The following is a 12,824-nucleotide window of genomic DNA, read 5'->3' on the forward strand; positions in this document are numbered from 1 at the left end:
AGTTGGCATCATCAGGACCCCTAGCTCCAAAGCACTTAAAGGCTCTTTGCCAGTTCTCTTTTGTTATGGGCTCCTTGGACTTGGAGGGGAAAGATGGCAGCAATTACCAAGGAGACAGTGTCCTCAGAAAAGCCACACCCACCTCTAAGAGGCAACATCTGAACAGGGTAATGGACTGGATACAGAAATGCATTCTAGATTTAAAAAAAAGTACATGGTAGGATATCAGCAAAAATGTAGTGAGGAGCTCTGAAAATTCTCTCCTCCATAAAACCAATGAAAAACTGGGAAAAATAACCAGAATCAACTTTTTAGAACTTTGAAAATTAACTTCAGGCCTGCGGCAGTCTGGGGGACATTTATTTGAGAAAGAAGGATGAATCTCTGTAAGAGCAGTGAACACTATGATATTGTAATTTGCCCTGTTCTCATCCTTCCTCTCCAGTTTCATAGAAGACTTAAAAACCAAGAGTCTGCAATTATTGTGAAAACCAGCAGTCGAGCAGACACTGGAGGGGGTAGAATGGGATTGGAGTTCTTTCAAAGCTGAATCCCCAGAGAACTGTCATTATTTGACTTGTCTGTCAGGTCCTGGAGACCCCACTTGCAAGGCTATCTTTATTTGACCTGACTGGAAGCTGCCCAGTGTGAAAGGCTTTGTTGAAAACAATTAGAGGCAATTGATTATTTTTGTGGCTGCTTGAGGTAGAGGATAGCACTTGGGGCAAACAGAAGGCTGAACAAAAAGCTTAATGGAGGGAATGAGATTTCCTTCGGTCTTTGAAAAGCTTCAACACAGTACTGGGAGTCTAGAAGGCCAAATGCAGGTGTGGAGTTGTGTACAAGCCCAGGGCTTTCTACATGCTCAGGAAGAATGCGAAGAGACTGTAGACTCTTATCTCAGGATGATCATGAGGCTCTGCATAAGCAGGAAGTCAGTTGCCTACTGCCTGTCTGAATATTGATGCTGTGCCCCAACATTTATACAGAACCCATTGGCAAAGACTGATAGATTTATCGGTTCCAAGTGTTTAAGGAAATCACTGTTCAACCATTCACTGACCACGAAACTAACCAAGCAGAGACTCCAGTGGCAAGACACAACAAAAAATACAGACTTTACTGAATTAATTCATAAAAGTCACTAAACAAAGAAACATCAAACACTGACAACAGCAAATCCTGGGGAGCAGGAGAGAGACCGATTTGAAGAGTTACCCCATTATATTATTACTTAAAACTACTTGTATGTTCAGATGACAAGATCTTATATGTAGAAACCCAAAGGAATCCGCAAAAGAAATATTAGAGCTATCTTAGTCCATTCAGGCTACTGTAACAAAATATCACCGACTGGGTGGCTTATGAAAACACAGTTATTTTTCACAGTTTGTAGGCCAAAAGTCTGAGATCAGAGTGCCAGCATTGTCAGGTAAAGTCAATACTTCTGGGTCCCAAACATCTTTTCATAACTTTACATGGTGAAAGGGCTAGAGATCTCTCTGAAGCCTCTTTTGTAAGACACTGATCCTATTCGTGAGGATTTCACCTTCATGACTTAAGGACACCCCAAAGGTCCCACCTCCAAATATCATCACGTTAGGGGGTAGGACTTAAAAATATGAGTTTTGGGGTGGATACAACCATTCAGACCACAGCAAGAACTTAATAAATGAGTTTATCAAGATTGCTGGACACAGGATCAATATACAAAAAATTAATTGTATTCTATATACCAGTAATGAGAAAAACTGAAAATGAAATTAAGAAAATAATTCCTTTGCTATAGCATCAAAAAGAGGAAAATAGGAATAAATTTAACAAACGAATAAACTCAACTAACGAAGTGCAAGACTTGTACATTGAAAATTATAAGACATTGTTTAAAGCAATTAAAGAAAACCAAAATAAATGGAAAGACATCCTGTGTTCATGGATTAGAATTCTAATGCAAATTGAATACAATCCCTATCAAAATCCGAACTGGTTTCTTTGCAGAAATGGATGAGCTAATCCTAAAATTTATATGAAAATGCAAGGGACCCAAAATAGCCAAAACCATCTTGGAAAAGAAAACCAAAGTTGCAGGCCTGACACATCCTGATTTCAAAACCTACAGCAAAGAACTGTTGTCAGGCAAACATCCTTATAAACTACCATTAGATTAAGAAATAGATTTCTTTCCCAGCCTCTCCAGAGGCTCTCCTTATGTCCCACCTCAATTTTAACCCTTTCCCACATGACAATAATAATCACGCCTTCAACTTTTATAGTAAATTATTCTTTGCATATCTCTATAGTTTTATCACCAAAGTGTACATCCCTAACTCTATACTGGTTCCAGACAGTTCAAGTGGTAAAAGATTAAAGACCTGAGGTAAGGCAGGTCTAACCGTCTTCCTATGATCTTGATGGTGATCAGCAAGTAGAGGATTACCAGTATCCATTTCCTCCTAGTGCACCAACAAATTCACTGGGAAGGCGGTTAAAATCATTGGATATTTCAAGGTATTTGAGGTAACTATTCTCATTTTCCCTGTTCCCCATTATAATAAAAACAAGGTTTTGATACTGAAACTCACAAAACAATCCTACTGTCTTCTATGTGTATGGCTGAAACCACTTTCTCTATCCTGTGTATTTCTCATTAAACAATGCATCAAGAGTCCATTAGAAATGAGCTTCACTTCCTTTCAGGACAATCCATTCCGCAAGTGCCAATGCTGACACTTGGAAGGTAGAAGTTTATTATGACACCACAATGACAGCAGAGGTTAAATTTGGGATGATATCTATTATTTTTTACTTCTTGCATTTTTTCTCCTTAAAATTTCTTGTTTGGAGCTACCCTTCCCTCATTCCTTGTGGTGCCATTGAGGCTTATCATTGTGTGTTTTATTCCTATTCCCTCTGCAGGCATAGGGGTGACATAAGACCATACTGGAAAATCAGAATATTCATTTCATTTGGCCACCATGGTGGGTTTTAAAAATGGGCTTGAAAGTCAAACTGAGCCCATAAGAATCTTCCTTCAGATATGAATACAGAGGCTGGGAGAAAGGATTTTTTTTCCCCTCCTCTGGAATCATAAGCTGGTAGACCAAAATCTCCTGACAGTCATTGGCCTGACAGTCTTGGGTATATGGATGAAACTGTTTGAAGAGTTAAGCATCTGAACACAGTAAAGCAGAGTCAAAAGATGGACCAAGTATCTTAATGAAAGAATTTTTCTTACTGAATCGAGCTATGCTGGAAGTTAGGCCAACCTATGAATCAACTTGTATTTGTCAAAGATGGCTCTGTAACAAATTATGCCAAAACTCAGTGGCTTAAAAGAACATTTATTATCTCACGTATTTTCTGATAGGGATCTGGGAATGATGAAACTGGGTGGTTCTGGCTCTAAATGTCTCAGGAGTATGCAGGCAAGATGTCACAGGGGTTTCAGTCCTCTGAAGACTTGACAGGCTAGAGAACCTACTTCCAACACAGTTCACTCACCTGGCTGTTGGCTGGAGTCCTCAGCTCCTCACAAGGTGGACCTGTCTTCAAAACATGGTAACTTCCTCCAGAGTGAGCAATCCAAGAGAGAGCAAGGAAGAAGCCACGGTACCTTTTATGACTTAGCCTCCAAAGCCACAGACCTTTACTTTCACTTTTCCTATTGGTCAAAAGCAAGTCACTGAGTTTGTCCACATTCCAGAGGAAACTGCAACCCAGCTGCCTGAGAACCAGATGACACCCTCTCCATGCTCCACAGGAGTTATGAGTTCCTATGAATGGTTGCTGGCTAAGGTTGGTTGCTTAAGCCTGCAGATCCAGTGTGGTATATCTGCTCATTGGAACCTGGGCAAATTATAAAAATTAATTAACTTCATGAGTGTTTGAGAAGAGCAAGGGTTTAGCTTTCTGTGCTCTATAGTATAGGAGACAACCCAGAAGGATACTGGAACAGGTGCCAAGAGGGCAAGATGCCACATCAAATTAATTCATGAATACAGGGGTGAAAGGAAACGGTACTCAAAGGCTTATCATGAAGAGTATCAGTCTCTTATCCCAGCTCTTCTACTTGACTCCCTTCAGTCTCATTTCTCAGTCAACTGTTGAAAATGTCTATTTCTTCTGCCATTGCATCCATCTTTCCACTTACTTTTAATTTTACATATTGTCTGCCAACATTGTGTTATGATAAAGAAGACAGCTTGTTCCTTCTCCATTTCACTCACTCTACACCACTAATATAATTGCCCCACAAATTTAGCTTTCATCCATAATCAGAGTTTCCACTATTATGATCATCAATTACTATTTACTGCTGAATTTATGTTTCCTTTCTTGTTCAACTGATCCTGGAGTCAGCTGTTTGACATTTTCCCCCATTTATTTAGCTTTAAATATATATACATATATATGTATGTATATATGTATATATATATATATATTCAAATATATATATATGCACACACACAGCCTTATTTTTATATATGCCATTTTTAAAAAATATATCTATATATTGATTTTTAGGTGTTCAAATAGTCCCCTTCCATTTTGTTCACTGAAGACCTCCCTTTCAGGACTTTCTACTTACCTGCTTCAGTATGAACTGGTTGTTCTTCATTTGAAACCTGTTTGAGTCCTTATACATCTTAGAATGTCTCTAGGTTCTCCTCACTTATAGAGTAGATAAGCATAGAATTGTAAAGCACTCAGAATTTTTAAGGTATTCTTCCATTATGTTCTATGTTCTGATTGCTGTTAAGAAGTTCAATGGAATTCTAATTTTTCTCTCTGGAAACCGTTAGGACCTTCATCTCTTGTGTTCTTAAAACTCACAATGATGTTGGATTTCTTATTAAGTTTGATAGGCACTCAATGGACCCTTTAATCTGTAGAATCATGCCCTTTAGTTCTGGGACCTCATCTTATATTATTTCTTTCAAAATTTTTTTTCTCCACAGTTTTATTCTAATCTCTCCTTTTAGAGATCTTATTAGTCAGATATTAGACCTCCTAGTCCATTCTTCTTAGTTTTTTATGTTTTCACTTCTATTTCCATAGCTTTAAAAAATTACTGAAGCATAATTGTCATACAATGTTATATTTGTCTGTTCAGGTTCACAACACATTGATATTTCCATAGATTCTCACTTTTTAATGATTTCTTGAATGCAATATCACAACGCTTCTGTAGAAGATTTGTAAGTGGTCTCCATGATGTGTTAAGTGATTCTCCCAAGGATACCACTTCCTGGTATTCTTTGCATGATACCCTTCTCTTTAGTGTGGCTGGGACCTGGAAAAATTTCTAATAAATGAAATGAATGTGACACAGGGGCTAGGATGCATGTGATCATCATGTGAATGTGATTGCATAAAAGTGTAGCTCCCATCTTGCTAGGGACCCTTTCTCCATTGCTAGCTCTGTAGAAGCAAGCTGCCAAGAATCTACAGCTGCAAGGACATGAATTTTGTGACAACTTGAAGGAGTTTAGAAGTGGATCTTTCCCCACTCTAGCTTCTGGTGAGAACCAGTCCTGGCTGATACATGGATTATTGCCTTGTGAGACTGTGAACAGGGGACCCAGCTAAGCTGTGCTCAGACTCCTGATCCACAGAAAGTGTGAGATAATAAATATGTGTTGTTTTAAGCCACTAAGTTTATGGTAGTCTGTTTTACAGCATAGTAAAATAATATATCTTTTCATGAATTTTAAATTTGGTCAGTCATGTCTGTTGTTGTTTCTAAAGAGTCTCTGCTTGTTGTCCTTCCCTCTGTTTTAAAATAATATTCTGGGGTGCCTAGTTGGCTCAGTTGGTAGAGCATATGACTCTTGATTTTGGGGTCATGAGTTTGAGCCCCACATCTGGTGTAGAGCCTACTTAAAAAAATAAAATAATGTTGTTTTGTTTCATGGATGTAACTTTTTTTCTTGTCAGTTTTCCCACTTCCTATTCTCTTTACTGTCTCTAACTCTGGCTCTCTAGGTGTGTGTGTGTGTGTGTGTGTGTATTAATTTCTGGCTTTCCTAAGATATTGATGATTCTTAGTGGTATGTTACGTTTAAGAGCTCCAAATAAGCCAGTTGGGAAGATCTATGTGTGGGAAGGTTATTAAACTGGTATCCTTCTCTGCAACCTAATCTGGTGGTGAGGCAACCTTTTAATTGGGGAAGTTCCCAAATGTCAATATTTAATTATCTTTTTTCTGGGGCCATTATGTTTCCTGAGAGAAGAATCCACTATACATTTTTTTTGGGGGGGGGGGAGCTACTAGTCTTTTATGAGGGTGAAAGAAAAAGGCTGGGTGAACTCTTTGTTCAGAATGAAGACTTTCATTTATTAGCTCTACCTCAGTTCTTTTTTTTTAATGTTTATTTATTTTTGAGAGAGAGAGAGAGAGAGAGAGAGAGTGCATGTGAGCAGTGAGGGGGAGAAGAGAGGGAGAGAGAGAATCCAAAGCAGGCTTTGCACTGTCAGTGCAAAGCCCAACGTCAGCTCGAACTCACAAACCGTGAGATCATGACCTGAGCCGAAGTCCGACGCTCAACCGACTGAGCCACCCAGACGCCCCTCCATGCCTCACTTCTGTCTTTAGTTGGCCTGATGGTCTTGAAATTCAAGGATTTCTGGTTTGAAAGAATAGACCTTTTTCAGCGTTCAAGTTAGGGCAGATGAGGTTATGGTTGCCTGGTGTGACCTGGTGTTCTACTTGTCTATTGTTGCATGAAAAACTAAGTGGCTTAATTTCTTCTTATTATTACTACCTTTTATGGTTCTGTGAGTTGACTGAACTCAGCTGAGTGGTTCTTACGTGGGTAGAGGTTTCTCATGCTGTTACAGTCAGATAGCACCTGTGAGTGAGAATGACTCACTCACATGGCTGCCAGTAGATGCTGGTTATAGCTGAAAGCTTAGTTTCAAATAGTCACTTAAGCTTAAGTGTCTTAAGCTTCTGAGAGCATAGAGGTTGGGTTTCAAGAGCAAGTGTTCCAAGATAAAGAAAGTCAAATCTCCCAGTTTCTTAAGGCTGGGCCTGAAAACCTATACAGTGCCACTCCTACCATATTCAATTGGTCAAAGCAGATTCAAGGAGGGGGGGATCCCTACCTCCCGATGAGAGAAGTGTCAGCTAACTTGCGGCCATCTTTAACCAACCACAAAGGACTTCACAGGCTGGGAGAAAAGACATGAGAGTTCAGGCTGTTTTGTACACAAACTTTGACTCCGTCTCCCGCAGTTCAGCTCTGCAGCGCACTGTGACACCCGTCTTCTGCCTTGGTCCTCTGAGGATTTTGTAACTCAGTTTGAAGCTTCTATTATGCTGTCATGTCCACTCTTCCTTGTTTGCTTTCCATCTCCTAAGAAACTTACTAGAATCACTCAATTGCTATTGTCTTTTTTTCTTGTTCTTTGTCCTTGTATGTTCATACCTTTTAAATTCTTTACTTTCCTTTTAGTGGAGTTCCACAAGAAAGAAACAGTAAACTCCTGTGGATATATTTATATCCAACAAAAATTTACATCCATTGTTACTTGATAAGAACTTCATTTCACAGAGTGCTTTAAAATGAAAAAAAAAAAAATGCACTTTTGCATACATCATTTTATCTGATCCTCATTAATTTTCAAAGAAAGGCAGGGCAGATTTCAAATGATTTCTATTTTAGAGGTGAAGAAGTGGAAATTAGAGACAAAATGATTTGCACAATGTTGCATGAGTAATTTTCTTTCTTTTAAATCTTCTAGAGAAATGTCCTGGAATTAAGTCTAAAGGTGACAAGGATAAGTCAAAAAAATAAAACTTGTACTTTTTAATTTTTTTTAACGTTTTTTTAAATTTTTGAGAGACAGAGAGAGACAGAGCATGAATGGGGAAGGGGCAGAGAGAGAGGGAGACACAGAATCTGAAGCAGGATCCAGGCTCCTAGCTGTAAGCACAGAGCCCGACGTGGGGCTCAAACTCACAAACTGTGAGATCATGACCTGAGCCGAAGTCGGACGCTCAACCGACTGAGCCACACAGGCACCCCATAAACTTGTACTTCTTTTTGAGGGAGAGGATGCAGTGTGTGGAGCTCAGAAAAACTAGAATTTGTATAGCATTGGAGCAGCCAATTCCCAATCTGGGATTTAAAAAGAAAAAAAAAGAAATATATACATATATACATATATACATATGCATACATATACATATATGTATATGTATACATATATACATACATACACATGCATACATATACATATATGTATATGTATACATATATACATACATACATATGCATACATATACATGTATGTATATGTATACATATATATATATAAATGGACAGTTGTAGTCGGGTGGGTCAGGAACCTATTTAGCAACAAACTAGGAACACTTGATGATCTAGCTCAGCTTCCTACTTCAGGCCACACTCCTCATTCTGTTCACTTGATCCACATGCTGGGATGTGAGAGTTTTCCCCCCCATCCCTTTGCAGGAGCCCATTTTGGCCATTTTTAGGGTAGTGACCGAGTTTCAAAGAGGAAGACCCTATAATGTCTCCCAGGCATACTACAAAGGAAATGTAAGTCATCAGATAGTAGGATCTGGACCTGTGCCAGGATAACTCGACTCTTCTTGTAGAAGGTGCCATGGGATGGAAGAAGTGGGTCCCCTCAGTTTTATGTCTTGTCTGAAAGATGATAACCATGCTAATAAATTTAGTGCCACATTCTTTACAGTGTGCTCATCCGACCCCTAGAATAAGGCAATAAACCATAATAGGGTCCATGATGCTTTCAATTATTAGACATTCATTTCTGCTCTACATTTTTCCTTTTCTGCCAAAGTTTGGCTTTATTGATGTGCTTTCTGGAGGCATGGGAGAGGGTATGGTTAGAAAAAAAAGGTCTACTTTTCAGAAATCTGAGAAAAATTATATGTCTATCAAAGTAAAACCTAGGCTCCCTAATGGGGGAAGACATAACATTTTTGTCATTGTATCCACAATAAATACATAGATCTATCATATGAACAAAGCCTGCTTGGAGGCACTCATGAGTCTTTTCAAAGCCATAGGCTATTTTATGTTACCAACACCCTAATTAAGAGCATTAAATTTTTTTTTTAGTGGTTAGTAGTTAGGAAATGTATAACCCCATCTCTCAGGCTTTTTTGAGAGCAGGAAGGCATCCAAAAAAGCCTCTGGGATGTTGTACTGAGCACCAGAGGGGCTGTGTTTCCAAAGAAAAAACAAGAAAAAGAATAAAAGTTGGTGTTAAAGAATATAATATATTTAGTTTTCTTATCATGATATTGAACACTGAAAATTCACCTTTCCAGGTGTTCAAAGCAAGGCTGGAAGGGTTAGTTTCTTCCCTGTTTGTCTCTCCCTGTGTATTTTATAAAATATTTCAATTCTTCACTTCCTTTCCAGACATGCTATCAGAACAGGAAGGCCACACTCAAACCACAATTTCACCTCCCATGCTCACCCAGGATTCAGAGAAAACTGGGCACTACTTGAAAAACAGAATTAAGGCCAGAAATTCAACTACTAGATATTTACCCGAAGAAAACAAAAACACTAATTCAAAAAGATATGTGCACCCCTGTGCTTATTGTAGCCTTATTTACAATAGCCAAAATGTGAAAGCCTTCCAAGCATACGCTGATTCATGAATGGATAAAGATGTGGTTTATACCTACAATGGAATACTTCTCAGCCAAAAAAATCTTGCCATTTGCAACAATATGGATGGGTCAACAGGGTATTATACTAAGTGAAATGAGAAAGACAATATCATATGATTTCACTTACATGTGTAATCTAAGAAACAAAACAAATAAAAAAAAACAAAGAAACAGAAACAGACTCATAAATAAAAGCTGGTGGTTGTCAGAGGCGAGGGGGAAAGGGGATGGGAGAAATAGGTGAAGGGGATTAAGAGGAACAAACTTCTGGTTATAAAACAAATAAATCACGAAGATGAAAAGCACAACATAGGGAATATAGTCAATAATATTGTAATAATGCTGTATGGTGACAGATAGTGACTACACTTATCGTGGTGAGCACTGCATAATGTATAGAATTGTCGAATCACTGTATGTTTTACATCTGAAACTCATATAACGTTGTATGTCAACTATGCTATGAAAAAAAAAAGGAAGAGCCATTCATATTGATAAAATGCTTAATTCCAACTCCCTTCAGAAACTGAAGACCCTCAAATATCCTTCTACCCTGAGACCCTGTCATGTAACAAAATTAAAATTATCCTATTCATTCTTACCTCTCACCAAAGATTCTTTATATTTTGAAAGAGACTCTTTCATCCGCAAGAAAATGGCGTACCAAGTGAAAAAGTAAAAGCATGGAAGAGAATAATTTCTCTTGGAGAAGATTATCAGGTTTGAGTCATACCAAATCTCTTGGTGATTTTCTTTTTCTAACTTTTGGATGACAGAGAAACTTTCCCCAGAAAAACTGGGGTAGGTGAGAATAGGTAAGGAGAAGGGAAGGCTTAGGTGATAAGTAAAGACAGAAAATTATGGTTTGCTTTGTAAGTTTCTAGAAGGCCCTTAATGCAGGGAGAAAACTGAAATCAGTAAAAGGAAATTGCGGTGGAAAGGAAATAGATAAGTGGGGCCGAGCAGTATCAAGCAGTTTCTGGGGATCCTTTATTGTCCATTAGATTGGAAACCTTCTCCATTATATTGGAAAGTGAGTGAACCACGTTAGTAATTGAAGAATGTTGCTGGGAGCTTTATGGGATATCCCCAGTACAGAATTCATACTACCATTGTTTTTGTTCCTCTGTAGATTTTTGGGGGTGAGGAACTGGTGAGGAAAGAGAGAGTTGTGTTGAGGCACTGGGTAACAGGAAGATGTTCTTAAATGTGGTGCTTACTTCTTTGTTTCCCTCTGAAACACTCAGAAAACAAAACATAACAAAACAAAATGTACCCTGCCTTTGTGCTATTTGCTCACGAGGACAAACAAAATTAGAGCTATGTACTAACTAAAGAGTTCCTGGTTTGGGATCTTAATGATGGCCTTTAAATTGCTTTAATTCTCTCACTTATGCTACAGGGGAGATCTTACTCATGTAATTTAGAACTGGATCATGTATAGAATTTGTACAGACATGAAGTAAATTGCTAGACAAAGAGCACAATTGACTCCTCTTTCAAAGCTGTGATTATGAAAAATTTATGGTAGGATTGGGGCGTTTGGGTGGCTCAGTCAGTTGGGCGTCTGACTTTGGTTCAGGTCATGATCTCACAGTTGGTGAGTTCCAGCCCCATGTCGGGCTCTGTGCTGACAGCTCAGAGCCTGGAACCTGCTTCAAGTTCTGTGTCTCTGCCTCTCTCTGCCCCTCCCCTGCTCATGCTCTGTCTCTCTCTCACAGAAATACATACAAAAAACAAAACAAAACAAAACCAAAAACCAAAAAATTTACGGTAAGACACATCTATGCTTTTATAACCAAAATAGAGGAAAGCATGAGTTTACATGAATTTTCAACTAAATATACAGTTTTCAACTGTGATTTGGGCAAAACAGATTCAAATAATCTAACGTGGCTATACATCCTCAGTTGTGAAGTGAGGTTTGCAAATCAGAAAATTCTAGCTTTGGGGGAGGGAGTAGAAAAGGGTGGTGACAAACTGGCCATGGCTTTGAGCTCTTGAAGCCTCACACATGACCAGAGAGGCACAGGGCAGAACTCATGAGTACATGCTTATATAATCCCATGGAACTTGTTTTATTCCAAGGGTATCAGGAGGTCTGACTGATTCACCTACTATGCTTCACTGGGAGCTAAAAAAGCCATATTCTCTAGACCCCAAAATTGAGAGTGGATGAATCTTGTGATTGGTAGGTAACGTGATCTGCCTTTTGTAGCAAGCCAGAAGCCAGATGTCCCCTCCCCTTTGATCTGAATAACACTTTAGGCTGCAGACAATAAGATTGGTTTTAAATTTATTGTCTCTTTGATTTCTGCATCCTAATGCTTTTTAAATTCTTTACACAAGACAGGACTATATATAGGCAAGTGGGGTAGTTCAATGGAGGCCAAAAAAATGCCAGTAGCTTTTGAGAAGTGCTGGGCAGAGTCTCGTGCATATTTTTTCTCAAGGAAACAAAGACGACTTGGGGGCAGGAACTTTTCCTTTTCCAGTCGCTTTACTCCAAAATGAAGTTTCTTACTCCTGGTCCCAGCCAGATTTGTGGAAAAGTTTCTTTCAGAACACCCTTTTTAGGAAAGCATTAAAGCAGAAAAATCCAGTTTAAGTGCAGGGAGCCTAAATAAGAATGTCTTCCTTCTCTACACCCAGTATAGTCTTCAGCCCGGTTAACATTTTCTTCCTGTCCTGATGACGCAGCCTGCGTGAGGCAGTCATCTGGGGCCAACTGCTTGCTTTCCTCAGTCCTACTGATGGTGGAGATGCTATATCTGAGTCCAACCTCACCCTGTGAGAAGAGTTGAATCGCATTTGGGAATGTCCTTCAATTAACATGAAGTGAACAATATTGATTGGACACTCAATAGAATGGGTACAAACATTTGGCCCAGTTCCTGCCCTTCAGCGGATCAAATCATGGACGATTGCCCCCAAGAAGTCAGACTGTTCTGGGAAGAACACTAGAAGGATGTCAGAAAAAGGGGTTCAAGTCTCAATGTGTTTTCACTGCAGCCATCGGACCTTGAGTGAGTCATGGCTTCTCTTCATCTCCATTTTCTCTTCTGGAATATTAGATGAACTCATATTGACTTAGCATTTTATTACATTGGAAAGGCTTTTCATAGACAGACTCTTATTTGAGCCCAAT

At 39.0% G+C, this 12,824-nt stretch overlaps 1 long non-coding RNA gene across 2 annotated transcripts in view; it reads right to left on the minus strand.

Annotated features, from left to right (window-relative positions):
- LOC109263212 (uncharacterized) overlaps positions 1-6,332 on the minus strand; it is a 45,127-nt gene extending 38,795 nt beyond the window's left edge. Inside the window, exons 1-2 of one of the 2 annotated variants that reach the window (XR_008417129.1) lie at positions 4,589-6,332; positions 3,502-3,846 (exon numbers count right to left, since the gene is read on the minus strand). This is a non-coding gene — a long non-coding RNA (uncharacterized LOC109263212). The remainder of the gene's footprint in view (positions 1-3,501; positions 3,847-4,588) is intronic. The other variant, XR_008417128.1, reaches the window with a different exon arrangement.
- Positions 6,333-12,824: the final 6,492 nt, after the last annotated feature.

The sequence above is a fragment of the Panthera pardus genome, unplaced genomic scaffold (assembly GCF_024362965.1).
Source record: "Panthera pardus isolate Hobbes unplaced genomic scaffold, ASM2436296v1 HiC_scaffold_24, whole genome shotgun sequence".
Lineage (NCBI taxonomy): Eukaryota > Metazoa > Chordata > Mammalia > Carnivora > Felidae > Panthera > Panthera pardus.